The following is a 25,575-nucleotide window of genomic DNA, read 5'->3' on the forward strand; positions in this document are numbered from 1 at the left end:
TTGGCGCTCGAAAAGATCAACCAACGGTATCAGGGAATTAGTGTGGTCTGAAAACTTTTGGCATGGCAATTTCAATGGCAAATGAATAGCAAAAGTAAAAATATAAAGGCACATAGCCTCTTTTGTGGCTGTATGCGACCACAGGGCATACGTTGTGTATGGAACAAACCCCGCACCTGCTCCATATGCAGGTCACTTGATCATTGTGAGCGTAGACGCCCTGGACAATTTCCTATTGGAAACAGTCAACCAGCAGTAATGAGATCCGTAACTGTTCCGTTAGAGCGGGCAGGGCCCTCTATGGGTAAGTCGGGGCCTGGAAGTAGAAGTGTGAACTGGAAGAGCATATGGAAATGGAAGCAGGTATTAATGAAGCTATCATTGCACAGCATGGGAACGGAATGGAGCGCATCAAAGAAAAGTATAGCCGGCCGGAGTGACCATGCGGTTCTAGGCGCTGCAGTTTGGAACCGCGCGACCGCTACGGTCGCAGGTTCGAATCCTGCTTCGGGCATGGCTGTGTGTGATGTCCTTAGGTTAGTTAGGTTGAAGTAGTTCTAAGTTCTAGGGGACTGATGACCTCAGATGTTAAGTCCCATAGTGCTCAAAGCCATAGAAAACTATAAAAATAAATCAATGGAAGATGCTATCATCGTCACTGATAACATACGAGATGAGAAACATCAGAATGCACCTTTGGAAGTGCAAGAGAGGTGAAAGTAATGAACAATTGAAAAAAGGTGGAAATAGCTATACTGAATACGCACAACGCAAATGCTACCAAGTATCTATGGCAGATGAAGGCACTATGCTGGAAAAATCCGTGGAAAGTGGGCCCACTAACAAGACCGCTTCTACAGTGCGACAGACTTCAATTATCTTCTTTGCGAAAGTACTAACCAGAACCCTGTTTATAACACATCCGGCAAGCAGCGAGGAAGCCGACAAGAATCCAAACTCCTGTATCAAATATCAAACACCGTAAAAGGGAAAAGAAGGCCAATGAATTCGCTCCTATCTCTATATTGCGTGACAAATAATTCCATGAGCTCCAAATAAAGGCTTGGGGGCAAAACATTGTATCCTGGGCAGATGACCCAATGCACCCACAGAACGAAGCCTAACTTCGACAGTACAATAGGAAGTAATGATTAGCTGATGGTTCAAATGGCTCTGAGCACTATGGGACTTAACATCTAATGTCATCAGCCCCCTAGACTTAGAACTACTTAAACCTAACCAACCTAAGGGCACCACACGCATCCACGCCCGAGGCAGGAGTCGAACCTGCGACCGTAGCAGCGGCGCGGTTTCGGACTGAACCGCCTAGAATCTCTCGGCCACAGCGACCGGCATTAGCTGACGGAAAATGACACAAACAATCTGTCTCACGAAAGGAACTGCCAAATTTAATGAAACAAAAATTAAAAGTTTTCATAACTATCCAAGGAAAGAACGATGGAAAATACTACAGAATCCGAAACTAGGAACAATACACAACTCACACTTTTACACAGTTATGTGGAACCAAGAATAACGAGAAGTATCAAATACAATACATACGTAAAGCACACCTAACTGCAAAAGACATTTTAGGTTAACAACATAACGACAAAAGAGTGTTAATTGGGATTTACACTTACGCTGGAATACGAAGTTATCATTTACAGTCATCATTCTTCAAATATTTTAATCATTTGCACTAAGTTTCTCACAAAAAGTGGAGATATACAATTCAGCTCGTCAAGGGGAAGTTAATTTTACATTTACCTTCCTTTAAATTTTTTCCGCTTTAGAAAATATTATTTGCCTTTATGGTATAGAACTTTTTAAAATTTATTCCCTGTGAAGCGGAAACTTAAATGCAATCAGAAGAAGGATTATAATTTTATCAGTGGACGTATCCTTTTTCTTTATTACTCCAATTTCTAAAGGAGAACACACAATTGTAAAGTACTGACAGATAATACCGGATATTTTTATAAAATGTAGCGATGAAGCTCGCCGATGACGGTATAACTGGAAAGCGAAAGGAGGAACTAGAAGAGGTGGTATGAAGGCCCGAAATAATTAAATAAAAAAAATCAGGCTGGGGTAAGTTACTTTAAAGGTTGGGCGAAGGAAACGACGTACCACCTCCAACAGGAGGACGATGCCTAGTGAAGCACTGTGGTACTCAGTCTTACTTTGTGGATTCGCCATGTGCTAAATAAATAAATAAGGCCCTCTGTTGTCGACGATGTGCAGCAATCAGTCGTTCCACTGCTCAGAATATGAATAGTATCCTAAAGCACATTCCAGCATTCGTTCTACAACTAGACACGTAAATCTCACGATGGCTTGCGGTTCAAGGACATCCTACTACGTCACAAATTTGTTCACTAGGTGGCATAACTGTAGTTCTCTTACACTATGAAATCGAATTCACCCCGTACTGTTTTGTTGGTGTGACGAACTATGATGTTACGGGCGTTACAGAACTGCACAATGGTACTGAGTATACAACACAGAAACGGCGAAAAGTAGGCCGAAGAATATTCTGGACCCAAGTCTGTACTCTCTCCTTACAAGGAACAATATTAAAGTTTATAAGGAGTACTATCTGATTCACAAACGATAATAAATCGTGTCAACACATAATACGCTCACGCACGTTACGGCGGAAAACTTAATGCGAGTGCCTTGTGTACCACGATTGAAGCGGTGTTAGTCGAACCACACAATGCGACGGCGTTCTTGCGTTCAACTATATCGGTAATCACAAGTCTAAAGATAGTGCATGTTCTCAGGGCAGAACAGAGGCCAGAACCCATAAACAGAACATTCGTGGCAAACCACATGGCGGAATGGGAATCGATTCCTTGTACTGGTTTTCCGAATATTGCTCTAGCCGACACAGTTGTCAAGACACGAACCAAACTCTGGAGATGCTTTCCTGCATCGTTGCAATAGCAGCTCTTGGAGACAGTACACAGAGAATAAGTGCTGAGCCAAAAGGTTATTGCAGCTGTAAAGAGGTTCGAGGGTCGTGCCTGCATTGTACACTCGGTAAGAGTATTTCCGGCGAAGGACTGGATTGTGGGGTCGAGTCGCGGTACAGCTATAGTTTTAATGTCTAGGGAAGTTGCCCGCCTCGCGGCGTGAAGGAGTGCTATGAATGAAGCGCCACTATTCTCTACCAGGCGTCGACTGTGTGCAACCTTGGAGCTTTCCTGAGGAGAAGAGCAGGAGGGGGGGGGGGGGTGATGAAAAAGGGGATGGAAGGGGGAGGGGAGAGCAACAGAAGCGGACTGCGAGGGGAAGAACGGGGAAGAGGAGAGGGGGGCTCACACGTAGTCTCCTTGAAGTGCGACAATCACTGGTGGCCGAACCGAACAATAACCCTGGGTTCGGTGTGGGGCAGCGGTGATGTGGGTCGACTGCTGTGGACTGTTATGTGGTTGTGAATCACTGAGGGCTACGGCGGGACAAAGACTCTCCGTCGTTTCTAGGTCCCCTGTTTGATACATACAATATACAATGGCACTGTGGCGTAAAAAAATATGCGTTAGTGTAGTCAACAGTAAAATGCATTAGTATGGTTAAGTAATCTTCTTATATAGCCACATTCAGATTCCATAAAAACTTCAGTGTGCAGACTGCAGAGTGCACTGAACGCAGGTGGATGGAACCTGAATATAGGAAATGTACGAAAATTACTTAACTATACCACGTTATTTTACTGTTGACTGTACTAACGCATTTTACTACTCACGACAGTTTCAGTGACACACGATGACTTTTTATTTTATTTTTCACGTCATTGTGAGATTCGTTGCGATATTGGCTGATGTATGCAATATTGTGGTATGTGATGAACAAATAACAAATATTTACTTCAGTAGCAGTGCTGGATGATTCTAAAATATTACTTGTAAAGCACTACATCCAAAAAAATAAAATATAATGGGGTTTTGTGTATCTCAGTTTTCCAATCGACACTTCAGTCAGATATTTTTCCCCAAACGTATCTTTCGTGCTACATGTACATGCAAGAGACTCAGAGCTTACCCTGCTTGTCTTGGGTAAAGCTTAGTTACACACGGCGTACGATGTAGGAGAAACCTCTCTCTTTCGGAAACCGATCTTATAACGTGTCATTCTCACACCTCATTCTGATCGGTGAACCGCAGTCTCAACAGGCACGTTGCTCTAATCACTTCCCTGGGCAGCAAAATATCCGCGCCCTACTACTCAATCTCCATTTCGTCAAGCATCCTTCATAATGTCGGAACTATATTTGTATAGAAGGATTATCGAGGTTCGTGGATTTCAGTCCTTCCGCTTCGGGCAACGGTCCATGCGTATGATGGCGAGAATTATTTTTTTCCGTAGTTATTTCCACCCGGAGACAATATTTCTACGAGTGTAGAGTAGTTAGAGAGACACGACACTGATGCCTGCTACATGACATACACTGATCGACTTGGGGACTTTTCAGATGCCACCTGGATGGTGGTGAACCTCTCGTGTACATTGAGGTACTACGATAATGTCTCTACTGCATCCTCTGCGCTAATGCGAGTTAAATGATGTTACTTATAGCCTCACATTCGCAATGTGCAGCATGTTTCAGGGAAAGTGTTACAGGAAAAATATTCGGTTGGATGTTGATAACATTGCAGTCTTGGACTTGAATGTAAAGTTGTGGGCTTTGTTACATATAAAATCACTGGACAATGTATTAGTCATTCCATTAAAAAACCACAATGATCAATTTGGAGCGCGATAGATGGTACGGATATGGTACCAGGCGGTCACTGAACTCCCATCGATGGCGTAAGTCATGGAATTGAAGTGTTATGTACGAGGTGTGATCAAAAAGTAACGGGAAGTTTTTAATTTCGCAGGCGTTTATACAACCTATTTTGAAAAAAAAAAAATCTCCTTGGTAAACATGTTCCTGATGTAATGTGTACATTTTTCGGTGTTGTTAATAATCAGTTTATTGTTGACTGTCGAAAAGGTTACACGTGTTTTCGATGGCTCGGAGAATTTTTACTTTCAAAGAACATGGATCAAAAAATTTGCTTGAAAAATGGAATAAAGTGCATCACCATATTCGGAACGTTGACTGTGTCTTTTGGAGGATCTACTACAAATAAGACAAGAGTTTACCAGTGGTATAAACTTTTAAAAGAGGGTCGAGAAGACGTTGAAGACGACGGCCGCCCTGAATGGCCTAGCACATCACTTACTGACGACAAGGTGGACGAACCAAAGAAAACGGTGCTGGAAAATTGCCGAATCACTATCAGAGAGATTGCTGTGATGTTGGCCTATCCTTTGCCTCATGCCAAGCAGTTTTTTTATGGATGTTTTTGGCATGAAACTGTAGCAGCAAAGTTTGTTCCCAAATTATTGAATTTTGACCAAAAAGGACGTCGCCTAGACACCGCTCAGGAATTGCTGAATGAAGTCGGCATTGATCCAGGACTTCTAAAGAAGGTTATAAGAGGTGAAGGAACAAGGGTATACGAGTATGAAATCGCAACCAAGGTCCACTCATCCCAATGGAAAATACCTGAACAGCCAAGACAGAAAAAAATTCGACAATTTCGATCACATGTGAAGGTTCTTCTCATTGTTTTTCTCGATTACAATGGGATAGTGCATCATGAATTCCTGTCTTATGGTCGTACGGTTAATAATGAATACTACCTGGAAGTGATGCGCCGTTTTCGTGAAGGAATCCAAAGAAAACGATCAGAATTGTGTCAAAATCACTCGTGGAGACTGCATCACGATAATGCTCCCGGTCACACCGCAATGCTAGTTCGTGATGTTCTGGCAAAAAAATTAAAAACAGAATCACTGAAGGAGCTAAACGCCACAACGAAAAGTGAGTCCCAGAAATGCTTCCAAGACTGGAAAAAGCGCTCGCACAGGTATGTTATATCTGTGGTGGATTAAAGGGGACAGAGTTGATATTGATGATTAAATAAAGATTCTTTAAAAAATGCCGTTACATTTTTATCACCCCATGTTTGTGGCAGTCGGTGGGATGGAATCAGTACAGGGAAATCGATCGACGTGGACACACAGCACGATGGCAGAAAAGAGCGATCGTGTTTTGATGACCACACCGTGTGTGAAGTTGCCCAATTATCCAACGTGCTTCGAAGTGGTGGAGTACTAATCGCAGTAACAAGAACAGTGGTCGTAAAGAGATTCAGTAACCGGAGTCGAGCCTTTTCAGTAACCGGTTTCACATTCGACAAGAATCGCAGCTGTCAGTGCAGTGAATAAAGGGCCATCTCCTGCAGTTTCCGAGCGAATATTGTGAATGCAATGTGAGTTTGTAGTCGGGTACCTCCCAAAAGGCACTTGTTGACAGCAGCACATGAAGCAGTACGCCTTCGATAGGCCAAACAACACAGAAGCTGGGCAATGGAAAACTCGAGGTGTGTAGCGCGCTCCGACGTGTCGAGATTTTACCTCTTCTCAAATGATGCGAGGCGTCGAGTACCACGGTAGCCCATTGAGGCGTTTAACAAGCAGCGCTCACTTATGGCTGGGGGTGGTTCTTTGATGCTTCTGGGATATTGTCGTTCCATGACCTGGTCCTAATAATTGCGGTTAGAGCAAACATGACCCAGAGTATTTATTCCAACACTCTCATTGACCCAGTGCACTGAGCCAACCTATCGCTCCTCGCTAAATCACCCGATCTTAATCCCCCAGAAACTGTCCGAGCCTGTTTGGAACAGCGAATGGTAGTTCTAAGGGGACCTAATCATCAACGAATGGTTCAGCTGAATCTGGCATCCCTGAAAAAAATTTTGGACGCTGCTCCTCGAAGAATTGTGATCATTACCAAGGCTGTAGGCGGTTAAATAAAATGATCGTATGAAATTATTGGTCGGAAGACCCCGTTTTGGGTTTCGGGCGCCCCGTCCAAGTCTTTCTATTAGACGCCACTTCTGCGACTTGCACGTCGCTGGAGTCGGTGTCACACGATTAGCGTGATGTCTCTCAGAAGTCACCAATTTCTTGTCCTGTTTGTTCATAAGGCGGAGTTACGTCTGATCACCATTGTAACTACAACCAGTGGCGTTCAATAAGTAACACAACACATTTTCATTCTGAAAGGAGGTTGGTTTTATTCGGTATTCCTATACATCATAGTATTCTCCACTCTTTTGGCTACAAAACCCTATTTTTCAACATATCACCGTTCACTGGCGGCCCCTCCCTCCGAAGGTTAGAGTCCTTCCTCGGGCATGGGTGTGTGTGTTGTTCTTAGCGTACGTTAGTTAGTTTAAGTAGTGTGTAAGTCTAAGGACCGATGACCTCCTCAGCAGTTTGGTCGCTTAGGAATTCACAAACACAGTTGATCGTTGCACCAAGGGAGGACATAAAACTCTTCAGAGTCCCAGAAGACCATCGACATGACATTACTGCGGCTTTGAACTTTTTCTCCGGAGAAGAGGTGTGTGGCGCCACTCCATGGATTGCCATTTTGTTTCCGGTTTGAAGCGTTGAGCCCGTGTTTCACCGCGTGTGGCGATGTTACAACAAAAAACTGTCACTATTAGCCTTGTAACGCGCAAGCAGTTCCGCACAGACGGTCTTTGGTAGCTCTTTATGGTCTTCTATTAGGCTGCGAAGTACCCAGCGGGCACATACTTTTGAGTACCAAACTGGTGAACCAATGTGTCAGCACTACCAACAGAGAGGTCTGTGATTGTATATACATTTCCATGCACACAATGCTGAACAAAATTCTTTACAGAGCATTACAATACCTTCGTGTAAACGATATTTGGCGTCAGAATGTTTTGCCCTCCCGCTTGCTTTTCGTTTATAGTGATCGCAAATGCAGTTTTAATAGGCAACTGTCTTCCTGTCAATTGAAAAGGCATGCTTGGTCAGATGGTATTACGTTTTCCCGTGTCAATCAGATAAGCATTAATTGTATAAAGGGGACACGCGCGAAACTTTCACAATTTTATAGTCGTAAATAACGCTCGTATTTGGAACAAGTGTAGCCGTTCGGATAACGGTAGTTGCGGTAATGAAGAGGAAGAATTTTTAAAAATGAACCGAACAATGTGAAATAATAATCATTAATTTATGATACATGCTTGTGTATACATTTCCATGCATATAATGTTGAACAAAATTCTTTACAGGGGACTGCAATACATCTGTATAAACGATACTTGACGTAAGAATGAGATATTCGTGTACTTTTTGTTCTTCATTTTCTCCAAGGGATAGAGTTTGTGGTCACGGTTATTATCGATGACAATGCTGTGTACACTATGCAGTTTATCATGTTATTAAGTACTTTAAAACAAACAAAATGGTATATGTTATAAAATGTCAAAAGCTAGTTAACCTTTCTAACGATACCACATTCATTCCTGTGCGATTAGTATATGTTGAGATTTTGACTTGAGAGGTAAATAATGTGATTATAGATGTGACGCATTTTTGAAGTTGATGATCTAAAATTACATCCTTTTACGATTATATTTAACATGGATCCAACAAAACGGACAATAAGTAGGAGATAAAGCAGCCAAATATTTACAAAACCTATATTATTCCTATTGCAATAATGTTTATTAATAAAGAATGTGTAAAGTCTGGAGTGGGAAATAATCAGGAGTGAGAATACTGTTGGTTATAAGCAGAAATAACCAATTATAAAGAGACTTTGACTAATCTTCCTCGAAAAAATGGTAATGCGTAAAGAACACACGTTAATTAACAGCGGAATGCAGTCGCGGTACCGCACATGGCATTCTGTGAAACTAAACAGTGCTCCAGGAATCTCTGAATTTAGTCGTTGTTGATCACGTTAGAAGAAGACTGTGATTCCACAACAGTTTGGAAACGGTTCGCAGTCTTCTTGACAACAATACTTCGAAAAAGGCAATAAAAGAAGTCGGAACGCCACACAACAGCGGCTCTTACGGCCTTCCTTTGATCTGCCCAACAGCGTAGTGCTCATTGTTATGGAAAGCAGAGCAGAGAGTGACCTACAAGAGTAAGAGACACAGCTCCATATCGAATGTTTGGTGTTATATTTTACAAAGAGAAGGTGTTAATTGCCATAGCACAGCGATCAGCCAGTCACATAACGCTATAGCTGGCTAAAGAAGAGGTTTCGTGAAAGCACAGAAATGACAATTCTGTAGTGAATAATGCCCCTCTTGCCCAGCCCGCTCACCGAGGAAGCCTATGACCGGCATAATTTCCCATGAACGTCTACATCTACTTTGACATCACTACTCCGCAAGTGAAATGAAAGTATGGCGTTTATTGGCGGGATATCCCCTTCGGGATTCGGCCGCGCGTTGCAAGTCTTTTTAGTTGACGCCACTTCGGCGACTTGCGTATCAATGATGATGAAGGACACACAACAATCAGTCCCCTGCCGGGAATCGAACCCGGGCCCCCTTGCGTGGCAGGCGGTAACGCTACGGCTGCGCTACGGAGGCGGACACTCCGCAAGTGATCTGACGGTGTGTAGCGCAGGGCAATTCTGATACCACTAACTGATCTCCACTTCCCTGTTCACTGCCGAATGGGAAGAATGGTTGTAGGTAAGCCCCTGTATTAGCTCTTAATTTCTCAAATATTCTTATCTCACAATGTTGCAAACAAAAAGATCCAATATCTATAGTGATTGCTAAAGTCACAGTACTTCCTGTCAGGCTAGCAGTGCTAAATCTACAGTTCGGTAGAGTTGCTGATAAGCATTCCTAGAAAGTGTGAGAATTCCGTAATGAATAAAAAGCTTGCCCGAGATTCCAAGAGGAGGCGAGTACACCCTCCTGATTCCCCCCCCCCCCCAACCTCCCACACCCTCCGTCCCTGTGGACACCTAGGTTAACCGAGCAGCTACAATGACGCAACTGATTGAACGTTCTGGCTGGTAGCAGTTGAAAACAGGAGCAGAACTAGAGAGCAAAGTGACACTGCTATGGGGGCCAACGATGGCACCTGTAGTTTATATCAAATCATGTGGTTTTATTGTTTTGATTATAATAAATTTATCTTTCACAAACCTCTATTTCAGAACATTATTTTGTAAAAACTGATTATTCATTGTAAGTTTCATCACAAGTTTTAAAACTCTAAATGTTTGATTTTTATGGCCGTTTGTGAGGGGGGAGGGAGAGGGTAAGGGGCGTTGTGTGGTGAAAGAGGTGCTTTCCGGCACCTAAAAGCTTAGAAATTAAGCGCTGCATTCAGGGGACCATAATTTTTCAGTATTTTTTCCGACGTCATGAAGGACCAATGGAGAATATGATCCCATCGACATCTAACTTCTAGTTCAATTGAAGGAAGCAAGAGAGACTAGCGAATAGAACCCATCTACGCCGAGGCCACTATAGACGGAGCAAGTTCGGATAGGGGAAGCCTGATGGTATGGAAAGACAAGTCCCCACGGAATAAATTAAAGAAAAAAAAGAATAAATGTTATTATAACCAACAACAACACAATGCAGACTGATATTACGCGACAGACACGGCATTACCTCAGGGAAATCTGCGAGAAGAGTGAAGTAATGCTCATGGTGGAGTTCGCATTCTGCGCGGACGAAATGGCAAGAAAGGCCATTCACTAATAAGCACTGCCAACAGGATGAAAATGTAACTTAGAATCGCTGTGTTACTTGGCGTCGCTCATCTGCTCAGTGCACCCTATTCACGTCGACGTTTCTATATAGTTCGAAAACCAATTATTTACAAAAAATAAAATTAAGCAGGGCACATTCCACACCATAATTCCATTCACATCGAAAACCTATTGCCGAAGAAGAGTAAAATATAAAACGAAACATTCAAAACAGTAGCTACTTATTGCTATAGCAAATATTTCCTAGCATTACAGGGTTCCCTAAGATGTTATATCCAAAATCGCACTGACGAGCAAGGCTCAATAATTAATTGCAGTAAGTGACACATTCATCGGTAAGATATAGTACTGCCTATAACAAGCCACTTTCTCAGTTGTTATTTGTGACAGCTGTCGCTACAAGTTAAATCGTATTTTACTTAATACCTGCTCAAGTGGGATTCAGATTACACAAACATTAACTAAATTTGTATATGTTCAGTAGCTCTTTTGGTCCCATCAGCTATGAATCCTTTTCGAAGCACAGGACTCTTGCTTTCCTAAGTTACAAACAGATCCCTTCCGTGTACCAAATTTTCGTAAGAGTAGCTTTCTCTGGCAATTACGTTTAATTTGTTCATGTTTCTGTTCGAATCGTATTAATACTTGTGAAACATGGCATATTACCAGTGATTTTCGAAATAAAAATAATTTACAGATGAACCTTGATTTGGATCGCCACAACACCAAGCAAAAGAATAACTTCCGTATTGCATTTACCTTTTTCTAGGGGTGAAAGTGGGGTTCTGTATTGCCGTACAGGCGTTTGTAATAAACTGCCGGCAGACTTCAAGAAAGTGATGATTTGAGGCCCAATAATTGTGCAACATCATCCTAGAATTTCATTCCGATTTACTTCAACCCTCAGTAAAACATTACGCATTTTGATGAAATCGTTCCGCTGGATGAGGACTCCACACTGGCCGATAACAATGAACACTGTTGTTATGAAAATAATACTTCGATATTGCCGCTATTTAGGCGCTTCTCTTTAGGTTCAAGTACAGAAGAAAATACTACCAGTCCGAAACAGAAGCGACTTTTCCCTTGACGTCTGACATACATTTCAACCACATATATAAAACATTAGGCAATGTTTTCAGAGGTAGGGAAATATTTATCCCAACGAACACGGCGGTGAAACACTGTAACAATAGCGCTCTGTCTTTTGAAATTCTCTGGAACTTGTCCAGGATCGGAAATAGTCGAAGGCCCCCAGTGACTGAAACAGCTGATGATGAACATGAGGTGATGCCATCCTCAGCACACTTCTGCGAGACCTCGATAACATCAGGTGAAACTCGGAATGGTTGCACAGGAGTGGCAGCTTCAGACGATTCTCATCCAAGTGAACTACAGCGACTGGACTCCCTGCATCCCTTCGATAAGAACTATGGGAAGACAATTTCGTATTTAATGTCTAACACACTTATAACGGCAAAACTGCTGGCATAATCACTCTCACAGAGTGTCCGGAGTGATTCCTTCGAATATTGTCCTGCCTGTAGATATGCATTCCCAATATGGTAATTGTTCCACTCCCCACTGGTTCGGATGTGGAAGAAAACAACCAAAATCGTTCTGTCTGCTTGGGTATGGAATGAAAATAATGTGAACAGGCGTATCGTCTAACAGATTGATTTTCTGGGGTAACTCATCACTTTAGAAAGAAAGTATCGAGTGTACAAATGCGAGCAATAAAAGTAATGCGTGTTGTTAACCTGCTGTCGTCATGTAGATACCCAAGCAAGAAGTAAACCATTTTAACTTCACGATTACAGTTTGTATATTCGCTAATAAAAATCGTCATAAATAATAATCCACCTCAATCTGAGACGACCAGTGATACCCATCCCTACAACACTGGAGGAAAAAATGACCTTGATTACCTGTTATTAAAATGTCAGTGGCTCGGAAAGGAGTTCAATATGCAACAACAAATATTTGTGAATATTTGTCCAGTAACATAAAATGTTTTGACACGTAGCAAAGCAAGTTTTAAGTCTAACGTAAAATCATTTATTCTGAACAACTCCTTCTGTTCCAAGGACGAATTTTTGTTTAAAAGCTGGTAATCTATAAAAAAATATTCCTTAATGTTAACACTAGCCACGTATACATATCCTGTAAAATTACTCGTTCCACATCATTTCGATGAAAGAATCGTTCGGATGCTTTATGGAACATGTAACTAACTAAAAAATACCTAACTACCCTTCTCACTGATTGCGTTAAGGAGGGTGAAGGAAAACTGGCAAGGATTATGCAAGTCTTACGGGCCAGCTAAATGAAATAATGCGTCAATTACAAAATACGAACAATTAAATGAAACAAGTTTACTGTTCCCTGTCGTTATCAGTGACTGGTAACAGTAAACTTGTTGTTTCATTTAATGTCAATAATAGTCACGGTAAAGTCTAACCTAAAATGTTCGCATTTAAAGAACAATTAATATCTTGTTTCTTCACGACAATGAACTTTTCTACAATACTTTGATAGCAGCATAATGAAAGAATTTTAAGTGTAAGGCCGGCCGATGTGGCCGAGCGGTTCTAGGAGCTTCAGTCTGGAACCGCGCGACCGCTACGGACGCAGGTTCGAATCCTGCCTCGGGAATGGATGTGTGTGATGTCCTTAGGTTAGTTAGGTTTAAGTAGTTCTAAGTTCTAGGGGACTGATGACCACAGATGTTAAGTCTCATAGTGCTCAGAGCCATTTGAACCATTTAAGTGTAAGTAGCTGGAGCATTCTAATTTATCAACTTCTGATTTCCATTTATTTCCATATTTGTGCATATCAGTGCAGATGTTATGACAGCTGTAGACGAATATTTTTTAGATTGTAGAATCTCAACAAGATTTTCATATTGAGTGCCACAACCACAGATTTATTAAAAGAAAATTCATTTTGCACTTTCGCTGTATTATGATCCTAGCTGATTTCGGTGATGTGCCATTTCCAAATGCTTATTCTTATTCTCGTCATTTTACAACATCGTCCTGTGTGGTGTATTTAACATACGGATATCATTGAAATTTATAATTACTAAAGTATTAGATACGAACAACGTTCCATACTCGTCAACGATTTAAGTGACACCAATGTCGTCGTTGCAAATTACATAAACATAAAAATGCATGATACATTGTACACGGTTTTTTTTGACACTATGGTTTGGTGTGTGATGTGCCAAAACAACGGTAACATAAGGGGACACTTAACTGCATGAAGTACAAAATTACGTAGGGAGTCAGCCTTCTGTACGCTCTATGTATGAAATGGGAAGAATCTTCCGCATTAAACTTTTCATTATTTCTACGGTGATTGTCACAGAAAGCGTAAGGGAAACGTAAACAGCCGAACAATCTCAAGTCATTTTGTCTGAACATGGGTCACTTTTAGAGTTACACGATGGCGAAGAACGGCTCTGGAGAAGGAAAATTCAGAGAAATTGTTGAAAATTCCAAGATCCACACAGAATTGTGATAACATGCGAAGAAGAGTAAGAGGAGTTACTTTCCATTCGAGCGTTGAAGTCACCATAAGAGTTTAATATTCTACAAACGCCTTTAAAATATTAGCATGTCACTTGGACGATCGGGGAATTACTGTGATTTAGTGATTGACTCGTACGCGAGCGGAACGAAGAGTGACGTTCGTATTGTTGTCCGCCCATCCCGAATTAGGTTTTCCGTGTTTACCCAGATAATTTTAGGTTGTACCTTCGAGAACTCTTCGCTCGATTTCCTCCACCGGTTAATGCTATGCGTTCGCTGTAAACAAACGGTTGAGTTCTAACCTTCCTCCATTCTTCGATCTCAAGCACCCGTAGTTTGTAATGGTTAGACCACTTATTTCTCCTCGTCGTGTTGCATCATTACATTCACTTCTTTGCTTTACGCCCTCCACTGAATCTCTAAATCTGATTTTCATGTCTTAATCGAAAATCCGGGAGTGGGGGCAAAGGGAAAGTTCACTGTCCATAAGCTTCCTATTCCTGCAATGCAACGTCAGTTCAGTAATGTTTCAGAGACGCTTTCTTGTTTATGCGTTTCTGAAATGTGTACCTGACGTGGAAAACGCCAAAGAACCTAGCGTTAATACCAACGTAAAAATGATACAGCTACTGTGGGTGACAAAACAGTATTGTATACATATACCTACACGTTTCGAGACACAGTTTGCTAAGTAACCACCAGTTCACATAAACGACGTGAGTGTACTAAGGTGTTTAAACTTGGCATACATGTTGCCTCACAAACACCTGTGTCACACTATGTTTAACCTTAGGTTGCAAAAATAGGTCCTACTCTGTTGCCGTATGTTAGATGCTAGAAAAAATTACCATTGACGTAAAACTGCCTTATCTTATTAATATTTAATCTGATTCTTCCCACAGTAATATTAATGGCAATCTGCCAGTTGCATTGGAATGTGAAGGGCAGATCCCCTCCACCGGCCGATGTGGCCGAGCGGTCCTAGGCGCTTCAGTCCGGAACCGCGCTGCTGCTACGGTCGCAGGTTCGAATCCTGCCTCGGGCATGGGTGTGAATGATGTCATTATGTTAGTTAGGTTTAAGTAGTTCTAGGAGACTGATGACCTCAGCTGTTAAGTCCCATAGTGCTTAGAGCCATTTGAACCATTTGAACAGATCCCCTCCACCCTCCAAACACTAACGGTGCTTCTCGCAAATGGTAAATTACATTCCAACGGCACGTGCACCTCCTCTCTCTCCGAATGTCTATCATCTACAACACAGAAACAACTGCCCACTGAATAAGTCACGGTGAGCGACACTATATTTTGTTCGTATCTAACAGACAGGAGACCAAACCACTGGTAATGGCATGTAAGCACAAGACTTGAAACGTAAGAAATCCCTTGACTGTGTAGTATCCACTTTCTACAGCTTCCAGTATCTTGAAGAGTGAATTAAAGAACATTTTTGTTTGAATGCTCCTGTTACTTCTGGCCTATAGAGTCTGTTCACTTATACAGGGTGTACATAAAGTCCGGGAACACTTTAAATTATTTATTGCACAAGAACCAAAAATCGTACAGATATCAAACGTATGTCATTTTGAAGAGAAACTTGAAAGTTTTCTTCACGTATACCGCCACAGTTTAGTTTGGTAATTTGCCGATAGTCAGGGCTAGTCGCAAATATGGCGAGTTCAGGTGCGGAGCGAGCTTTCTGTTGTTGGAGTTCGACATAAAATGTTTGCTACAGCTGATGTTTCAAATGCAATCGGACTCTCCGTTCATCTTTGATGAGGATGGGGCTCCACTCCATTTTCATCGTGAAGTTCGTGGGTACCTGAACACGGAGCTGCCGCATCGATGGATCGGCCGTGCTACAGAAGGGGACAGCTGTTTCATGAAATGGCCTCCGCGATCACCAGGTGTCACTCCGTGTGACTTTTTTCTGTGGAACACATTAAAGATCTGGTGCATGTACCACCTCTATCACGTGATGTAGCAGAGCTCCGGGAGAGAATACGGGAAGCGACTGCCACAGCCGACGACTGGGACTGGTATGGCAAGAATTAGATTACCGTACTGACGTATGCCGGGTCACTCGGAGTTCGCATACCGAATGTTTGTAAAAAAAGAAAAAAGAAAAAAACTTTCAGAGTTTCTCTTGAAAATGCAATATGTATGACATCTGTACAATGTTTAGTTCTTGTGCAGTAAATAATTAAGTGTTCCCGGACTTTGTGTACACCCTGCATTTATTGTGGCGGTAATTCAGCACGACATACATGCAACGAAAGCGTTGTATTTAAATTCACGACAACGTTGTTGTACATCACTGTTAAATTATTATCACTTTCATCGCTGATTTTTCTTTACATGTCATGTACAGGGTGTTTCAAAGATGACCGGTATATTTGAAACGGCAATAAAAACTAAACGAGCAGCGATAGAAATACACCGTTTGTTGCAATATGCTTGGGACAACAGTACATTTTCAGGCAGACAAACTTTCAAAATTACAGTAGTTACAATTTTCAACAACAGATGGCGCTGCGGTCTGGGAAACTCTTATAGTACGATATTTTCCACATATCCACCATGCGTAGCAATAATATGGCGTAGTCTCTGAATGAAATTACCCGAAACCTTTGACAACGTGTCTGGCGGAATGGCTTCACATGCAGATGAGATGTACTGCTTCAGCTGTTCAATTGTTTCTGGATTCTGGCGGTACACCTGGTCTTTCAAGTGTCCCCACAGAAAGAAGTCACAGGGGTTCATGTCTGGCGAATAGGGAGGCCAATCCACGCCGCCTCCTGTATGTTTCGGATAGCCCAAAGCAATCACACGATCATCGAAATATTCATTCAGGAAATTAAAGACGTCGGCCGTGCGATGTGGCCGGGCACCATCTTGCATAAACCACGAGGTGTTCGCAGTGTCGTCTAAGGCAGTTTGTACCGCCACAAATTCACGAAGAATGTCCAGATAGCGTGATGCAGTAATCGTTTCGGATCTGAAAAATGGGCCAATGATTCCTTTGGACGAAATGGCGGCCCAGGCCAGTACTTTTTGAGGATGCAAGGACGATGGGACTGCAACATGGGGCTTTTCGGTTCCCCATATGCGCCAGTTCTGTTTATTGACGAAGCCGTCCAGGTAAAAATAAGCTTCGTCAGTAAACCAAATGCTGCCCACATGCATATCACCGTCATCAATCCTGTGCACTGTATCGTTAGCGAATGTCTCTCGTGCAGCAATGGTAGCGGCGCTGAGGGGTTGCCGCGTTTGAATTTTGTATGGATAGAGGTGTAAACTCTGGCGCATGAGACGATACGTGGACGTTGGCGTCATTTGGACCGCAGCTGCAACACGGCGAACGGAAACCCGAGGCCGCTGTTGGATCACCTGCTGCACTAGCTGCACGTTGCCCTCTGTGGTTGCCGTACGCGGTCGCCCTACCTTTCCAGCACGTTCATCCGTCACGTTCCCAGTCCGTTGAAATTTTTCAAACAGATCCTTTATTGTATCGCTTTTCGGTCCTTTGGTTACATTAAACCTCCGTTGAAAACTTCGTCTTGTTGCAACAACACTGTGTTCTAGGCGGTGGAATTCCAACACCAGAAAAATCCTCTGTTCTAAGGAATAAACCATGTTGTCTACAGCACACTTGCACGTTGTGAACAGCACACGCTTACAGCAGAAAGACGACGTACAGAATGGCGCACCCACAGACTGCGTTGTCTTCTATATCTTTCACATCACTTGCAGCGCCATCTGTTGTTGAAAATTGTAACTACTGTAATTTCGAAAGTTTGTCCGCCTGAAAATGTACTGTTGTCCCAAGCATATTGCAACAAACGGTGTATTTCTATCGCTGCTCGTTTAGTTTTTATTGCCGTTTCAAATATACCGGTCATTTTTGAAACACCCTGTAGAAACCTTAAGTAAGTTTTCGCCTGGTATGATCACACAGCAAGTGGTCTTCTAATTACATAGAAAGCGATCTAAAGCATTTAGCAGTAGGTATAAAACTTGGCGCCCTGCGACACTCAGATTTTAAACTAAGCAAACAGCTAATTTCGTTATAACAGCATTCTCCATATCTCAGCCGGAATAATCACAAGTATATTATAAGCGACAGTAAAATAACCACGGGTCAAGTTCTTTACCACCTATAGGTACAAATTACAATGCGACAATCTGTCAACAAAATTTTATTGAGTGACCTTGAGTGAGGCCATCCACCGTGTCTCTTTCTAGCCATACAACTGACGAAAGCGACGCGAAACTGTTTGCTGCCGTCACTGAGCAATATAAAAAAATCATTTCACAGTACATTTACTCCTTAATTGTATTTGCCGCTATCAGTAAAAATCTTCGTTGAACAAACTGTCGGCGGAGGTTCGAATCCTCCCTGGGGCATGAGTGTGTGTGTTTGTCCTTAGGATAATTTAGGTTAAGTAGTGTGTAAGCTTAGGGACTGATGGCCTTAGCAGTTAAGTCCCATAAGATTTCACACACATTTGAACAAACTGTGATAAAACACCAACCACAATACAAGACACAAAAATAATTTCTGTACAGGTTTTTCCTCCTTATCTAGGATTTCAAGGGGGAGAAGGGGGTTGCTGTATTCCAGTGCAAAAGTGTTCAAAGTCTTCGCTTATAAGCGATATCAAGCTCGATTAGCAGCTCTGTAAGCTTTGCGCCCTTAGAGTTTCAGTCTGATCGATACGAATCTCAGGACAAGTGGATGACTAAACGGTTAGACTCCCTCACGTGAGGGTCTCTCCAGATAGCTTGCGACGACGGAGGTTCGTGTAGCTTTTGTAAAGGTGCATCTTTTACGTAGTTGCTCGAATTCTTGCCTTACACCGTGTCGCATTCGTCATCTGACTGACGAAGGAACAAGCACATTCATGGCTACAGCAACCTCTTGCTGTAGGTTTGCCCGACTTGCATGATTACCTTTTATTTCGACCGTTGATCAAAATATGATTAGCTCAAGAAAATCTGATGTATTATAATTATGGACACACATGAAAGACACTGACAAGGAGGGGCAGGACGACAGGACACGTTTGAAGTCATCAGGAAATAACTCCACGGTATAAGAAGGGACTGTAAAGGGTAAAAACTACAGGGGAAGACAGAGGCTGGAATATATCCAACAAATAAATGAAGGCGTATGGTGCAAGTGTTACTCAGAGATGAAGAAGTTGGCACAACGGAGGAATTCGTTGCGGGCCGCATCGAGCCAGCCAGAAGACCGATTTTTTAAAAAAAATGACGTCAGTGCACGTTGTTTTAAGGACTGTAATGTAATTGTGAGGAAGCTCGGGTGGTTGGTGCACGCCCAGTAGATGGAGACAGAGAGGAGGGGAATGTACGAAGAGCGGGAAAGACTCAACCATTCCAAGATCACAAATACTTACGCGGTAAACACATTCCTCCTTACATGCACTCATGAACTGCCCCATTACGAATGTATATCAAGTTGCACAACATCAACAATTCCGAAAAAAATTTCTGCTCAAGTTCTTTGGAGGATTCAGTCTGTTCTGACATCGAAATTCTGTTATTAGCACTGAGAAATATTGGGATCCACTAAAAAATGTAGATCTTGGGCTAAAGACAACATTACAGTTTGTCTCAGAATCAAAACAGTCTGTTATCTACGGCTGTACTTAGATAGGTTCATCTGCAAACAAGAGACCTCCCAAATCAAACGAAAAGGGCGGGAATATGTTAGACCTTGCGAAAACAATAGTTGAGTTCCGTATATAGATTTTTAAACGGTTCCTTAGAATGAATGTGGGTAGGAAACAGCTGACACTGGGCTTGCCTTGCTAGCACAGCCACGTACGTGTGTTCCAAACTTTGATCATTCGCCACTGCGGACTTCTAGATTGGAATGCGGCTGACTAGCTCGAGATTGGTTTCGGTGTGGCTTTACATGTTAGTCATGGGAAGATTTGCCTGTGTTCAATTTCCGCGTTATACATTCACTCGAAAACGTGAAAATGCAGTTTACGTTACACAAACAGCCATTCTGTCCTTCAAGTGTATCGATGCCTAGGTTTAGACAATAATCATCCGAGGCAGTCAGGGGGAATACTCACAGAAAAATAAATTTAAAGTATCCAAGACAAGCAGTTTCTTCAGTCCGAGCGTGTGTTCCTTCGACAGCATGTTAAGCCATGACCTTGCTTCCTTTGTTAGCCCGGCAGTAAACTCAGCTGGTCTGTCAGACCGCGGAGAAATCTTCACATTAATACAATGTCTGAAAATTGGTTAAAAGAAGCCATCTTGTCGTAACATATAAAAGATAACAATAATAGTCGTCTGATGGTAATTAAAAATCGATGTAATCTGTAAGGGTCTGAAAGAACAGCTACGTGCTTGACGTTCGTGCGTCCCGTTTCAAGGCGCGTGCACTGCCAGGTTAACACAGGAAAAACATTGGTGAGGGAGCATGATGGAGGAGAGTGACATGTTGCAAATTTTTCTGCAGGATGTCTATCGATAGCTCGAGAATACATCCATTCAGACGAAAAGTATCACGCCCCACACTGAATTTGAAACTAGATTTGTTCTTCAGTTTAAAGATGATAAATACGTAATCGAAGATATCCCTAAGTATTTTGAGCCACATAAAAACTGTTCAGTCTTAGATTTAAACTGCAAAGATGCTATTTTTAGAAGCTCATGGATCGCTGAGTCTGTAATGTAACGTTTCATAGTAGCGTAGAGATGTGCGTATTCGAATTCGAAAAGATCCAACTAACTTCTTGGCAGACACACGCACAATCAAGACGTAAGTAGCTGCACTTCCTGTGCAAGGCACTGCACACGGATGCAAATGAGACTCCGTGTAGGAGCGCAGATGTTGATGACTTTTCGAAACACTGAACAGTCTGCAAACGAAAGCCACTCCACAACAAGCATCTTGAAAAGAAAATTTTGCGAGATATCCGACATCGCGATATGTCGTAGGAAACATAAACCAGAATGTAGCGCAGGAAACAGAAACATGACTATAGTTCGAAATAACAGTCAGGAAAAGTGGCGATAAAGAAGCAAAGCCCCTGTAACTGGATGGACTCGTTTATAGCAAACGAATGATACGGAACTCATTTCTATGGCATAACCAAGTGATCACAGTGTACCTAAGTTCAGAATAACAGCCACAACTCGATGGGCCTCGATGGCGGACACGTGAATGTTTGCTTCAACTCTACACCTCCGAACTGCAAAACCGGGTGTCCTTCGACGTTAAGCAAAGACAGATGAATCTCTTTGCTAATGGTTGGCGTAAGATGGACCAATTGTTGCACCAAGAGCAAAAATTCAAATATGGGATGAGCATTCTACGTTGCGTATTTTTAGCGTATCTCTGGTGAGTGTCAATGGTTCTCGGTTTGATTTGGATATACGACGTCGAATCTCGAAAGTGGTCAATTTATCTATCGGATCTACGGAGAGACTCTCGAATGTGGAAAAGTGTAAACTCGGCCATCGCCGGTGTTTAGTCTGCGTCGAAAGGTGTGGAACAGATACTCTCGTTGTAAACGATGTACGAAAATAACACACGAGGTGTGCAGCTGCCGGAGGCCTTCTGTCGCCAGAGACTTACTTGCGGCGTTGCGGCTGCTCGTCCTTCGGCGTCGTCGTGAACAATGAGGAGCGGGGTGGCACGCGACTGGCGCACCCAGTGCGCATGCGCGCAGCGCGGGCGCCTATGATGGTGCGTGGGCCGCGATGCCAACAATCTAGACGCGAATAGAGCGCGCCCAGATGCTATTGTCCGCCTGCGCTTGATTGGTGGCCGGAGAGCGCCAGAGCTGGACCGCCGCCACCAACGACGCCGGTCCCGCTTTGCGACACAACTGAGTGCCTCATAGTGCTTTACACTGTCTGCAGTAATCTTCACACATTTGCACGTGGCGGATGCTTCGACTGGGTCCGCAGCTGTTTGGCGGTTCTTCTTCCTCTACAAAATGCCCGCTGTGAGACTAAATTAGGTTACATGTACTTTTCGTTCCAAATGGTCCATAGTCAGTAGAACCTCCAGGCTGCAGAACGTGTCAAAAGGACAAGAATAATAATACACAACAAATATTTACAGTGAGAAACAAATGCGAGTATGCTAATGTGCCTTCCACAGATCCCAAGTGGAATGATCGTCATGGATGTGGAATGAGTCACAAAAATTTTAAGCAGATTTTGATTTATGAGATAATAAATACTGAATAAAGAATCATTTTACAACACTTATTTACAATGATCGCATTACCGCTCTGATTTTGTGCAGAAGTCAGTGTGTACAAATATTCACGTTATTTTGTGTTGCCGGCCGAAGTGGCCGAGCGGTTCTAGGCGCTACAGTCTGGAACCGCGCGACCGCTACGGTGGCAGGTTCGAATCCTGCCTCGGGCATGGATGTGTGTGATGTCCTTAGGTTAGTTAGGTTTAATTAGTTCTAAGTTCTAGGGTCTGATGACCTCAGAAGTTAAGTCCCATAGTGCTCAGAGCCATTTGAACCATTATTTTCTATTAGTAGCAACAAACGCACACACAGATCAGTTATTTCTACTAAGAAATTCATGAGTGGCGTAGGAATTGACCACCGATAAATCCTTTCAGTTCCTCTTAAACTGAACTGTATTGATAGTTAAACTTTTTTATGGCTGCTGACAAGTTATTGAAAACGTGTGTTCCTGAATAATGGAGAGCTTTTTGGACCAAAGAAAGTGACCTCAAATCTTTGTGCAGATTATTCTTTTTTGTAGTATTGATTCCATGAACTGAGCTGTTCGGTTGAAAAAGAGATAAATATTTTAATGTCAAATTTTATTAAGGAATAAATATACTGTGCAGTGGTAGTTAATATCCCTAGTTCCATATACAGGCCTCTGTAGGATGTTTGCACTACGAATAATTCTTATTACGCGTTTTTGTACCCGGAAAGCTTTAGCTTGGCTTGATGAATTACCTCAAAAAATAATCCATACGACATTAAGGAATGAAAATAGCGTACTATGTCAGACTTCTCGGATTTGGAATCAGAACTGCAAATATACAACACGTCTTTAGTTAGAGAACAAATGAAATTCAACTTAAATTTCGGATGTTTATGCTGTACTTTTTTGTGACGAATACGGACAACTATTCAAGTTGCAAGAAATAAATTTTTGGGCAACAATAATCTGCTTCACTGGCTGTGGTGGCTTGGACCAAAATATTGTTTTATGTTGTCCTTTTTACTACTGCACATTTTTGGCATTTCAGGAGACTGAAACACATAAAAATATATCACGAAATATAAATCAGTCAGAGGCGATCTAGTTGACAGAATAAAATTAAAACGAAATAAAAGATGACGGGCATGGTGTTTCAAATGAACAGTAGTATGCTGATTGTTAAGAAAAAACTGTAATTTATGCCAAAATTACACCAAAAAATTTCATCCAAGTGGCGCTCATTGTACTGAATATAATTTTCGACACTGCATCTATTTCCTGTTGATCGCCCTGTATAACCCGTCAAATACAGACGAAACGTTGTGTTGCACTCACAATGAACGTCGGTCCTACGTTGTCTACTGACGTTATGAGCGTAAAAACACCCAGCAAAATACCATCTTCGTCGTCACGGAAACTAAATAATTTCTCTCAATGCTTTCTTTTAATAAATGTTTTTGCTGGTTCCTTTATAAACACGAGAGAGAGAAAGTCGCAAGGAAAGTTAGCAGGGATGAAGAGATTGTTCAAATTCTTCATTATATCATACAGTAAAAGCTTTCTCGGCCGGATGTCATAGTTGCTGTTGAATATTCCTGGCTGTATGGTTCAAATGGCTCTGAGCACTATGGGACTTAACTTCTGAGATCATCAGTCCCCTAGAACTTAGAACTACTTAAACCGAACTTAACCCAAGGACATCACACACATCCATGCCCGAGGCAGGATTCGAGCCTGCGACCGTAGCAGTCGCGCGGTTCCAGACTGTAGCGCCTAGAGCCGCTCGGCCACTCCGGCCGGCTTCCTGGCTGTATGAGCGTGGCCGGAGAAACTTTTCGGTTCCTGACGTTTCGCCCACAGCTGCGCTGGACATGGCAGGACGCTGAGTCTAACTCCAGGCACCATTCCCAACAAAAGAGAGGTGTCATTAAAAGACTTGTTGACAGAGCCAAAAGAATTTGTGCGCCGGAAAACCTGGACACCGAACATCTGAAGCAGGCTTTCGAGAAGAATGGCTTTTCAGGCAAAGAAGTAAATAGGGTTCTGCGACAGAATAACGGCAGTAAAAAGAACAACGATAGAACACAGTGATGGAAGAACGCGGTTTGTCACCCTTTAATCAAAAGGATAACAGACCAGGTCGGTAAGATTTTACGGAAACATGACATCAGACCGGTTTTTAGACCAATTAAAAAAATATGTCAAGTCCTCCGATCTTTAAAGGACAAACTACCTGCTCTGTCAGCAAGTGGAGTACACAGAGTGAATTTTTCCACCTTATACAAACTCTAGGGGTTGATCGATGAGAGGACACGGAACAAAAAAGGTCTAATAAACTTACGCTTGGAAATGCATGGTTTCCGTGCTAGAGACCATTTATTCAATCATAATTTGTTACGGATACTGCAGTCTAATAAGTGCTGCACCGTGCAGTCCAGTTACAGGATGCATGGTTTCCTCCTAGATGGTGGTACTGTTCCTCATACGTCATGCTCTAGCGCCCTCTCCTGCTATAGTAATTGGTAATATTGTGTCCGATTCACTTCTCTTGCTGATTCACCTTGTAGTGGATGTGATACAGCGTTGCACACAATGATTCCGTTTTCGAATCGAGAGCTTGCCGACACGATGTTTACTTACCGAAAGGTAAATGGCTACGGGCGGCGGGCAGCAACGTTGTATCAGAAGACGTATTCCCGCGAACAACAATCACAGCAATCAGTGTTTGCAACAGTGTTTCGCTGTTTGGCTGAGACAGGGTCGTTTCCTAAGTACGAAATCGTGAAGGATGTACCCGAAATGTTCGGACACCAGACTGGGAGGAAAATGTGATTTAACACTGTGGAAGGCGACCGCCGTGTCAGTACCAGACAGTTGGCCCGCCAGTATAGCGTAAGTCAGACGACTTCGTGGAACATTCTCCATGACAATTATTACTACCCTTATCACTTACAGCGTGTGCTGAGCTTACTAACGACAGACTTTCCACATCGGGAGCAGTTTTGTCACTGGCTTCTTCACCGGGCAACCACGATTCGGGGATTTGTGTCATCCATTCTATTCCCAGACGAGGCCACCTTTACGTGGAGTGGTATCTTCAACTTTCATAACAGTCATCTGTGGATCGTATGCAGAACTCCTATAGTATGGTGATAGTGAATCATAAGCATCGGTGC

General features: G+C 42.6%; 1 protein-coding gene across 2 annotated transcripts in view; it reads right to left on the reverse strand.

Annotated features, from left to right (window-relative positions):
- LOC124612374 (nascent polypeptide-associated complex subunit alpha, muscle-specific form-like) overlaps positions 1 to 21,930 on the reverse strand; it is a 61,219-nt gene extending 39,289 nt beyond the window's left edge. For both annotated transcript variants that reach the window (XM_047140543.1, XM_047140542.1), the window contains exon 1: positions 21,793 to 21,930. The gene's annotated coding sequence lies outside the window, so the exon portion shown is untranslated. The remainder of the gene's footprint in view (positions 1 to 21,792) is intronic.
- Between the last annotated feature and the right edge of the window lie 3,645 nt (positions 21,931 to 25,575).

The sequence above is a fragment of the Schistocerca americana genome, chromosome 4 (genome assembly GCF_021461395.2).
Source record: "Schistocerca americana isolate TAMUIC-IGC-003095 chromosome 4, iqSchAmer2.1, whole genome shotgun sequence".
Classification (NCBI taxonomy): Eukaryota; Metazoa; Arthropoda; class Insecta; order Orthoptera; family Acrididae; genus Schistocerca; species Schistocerca americana.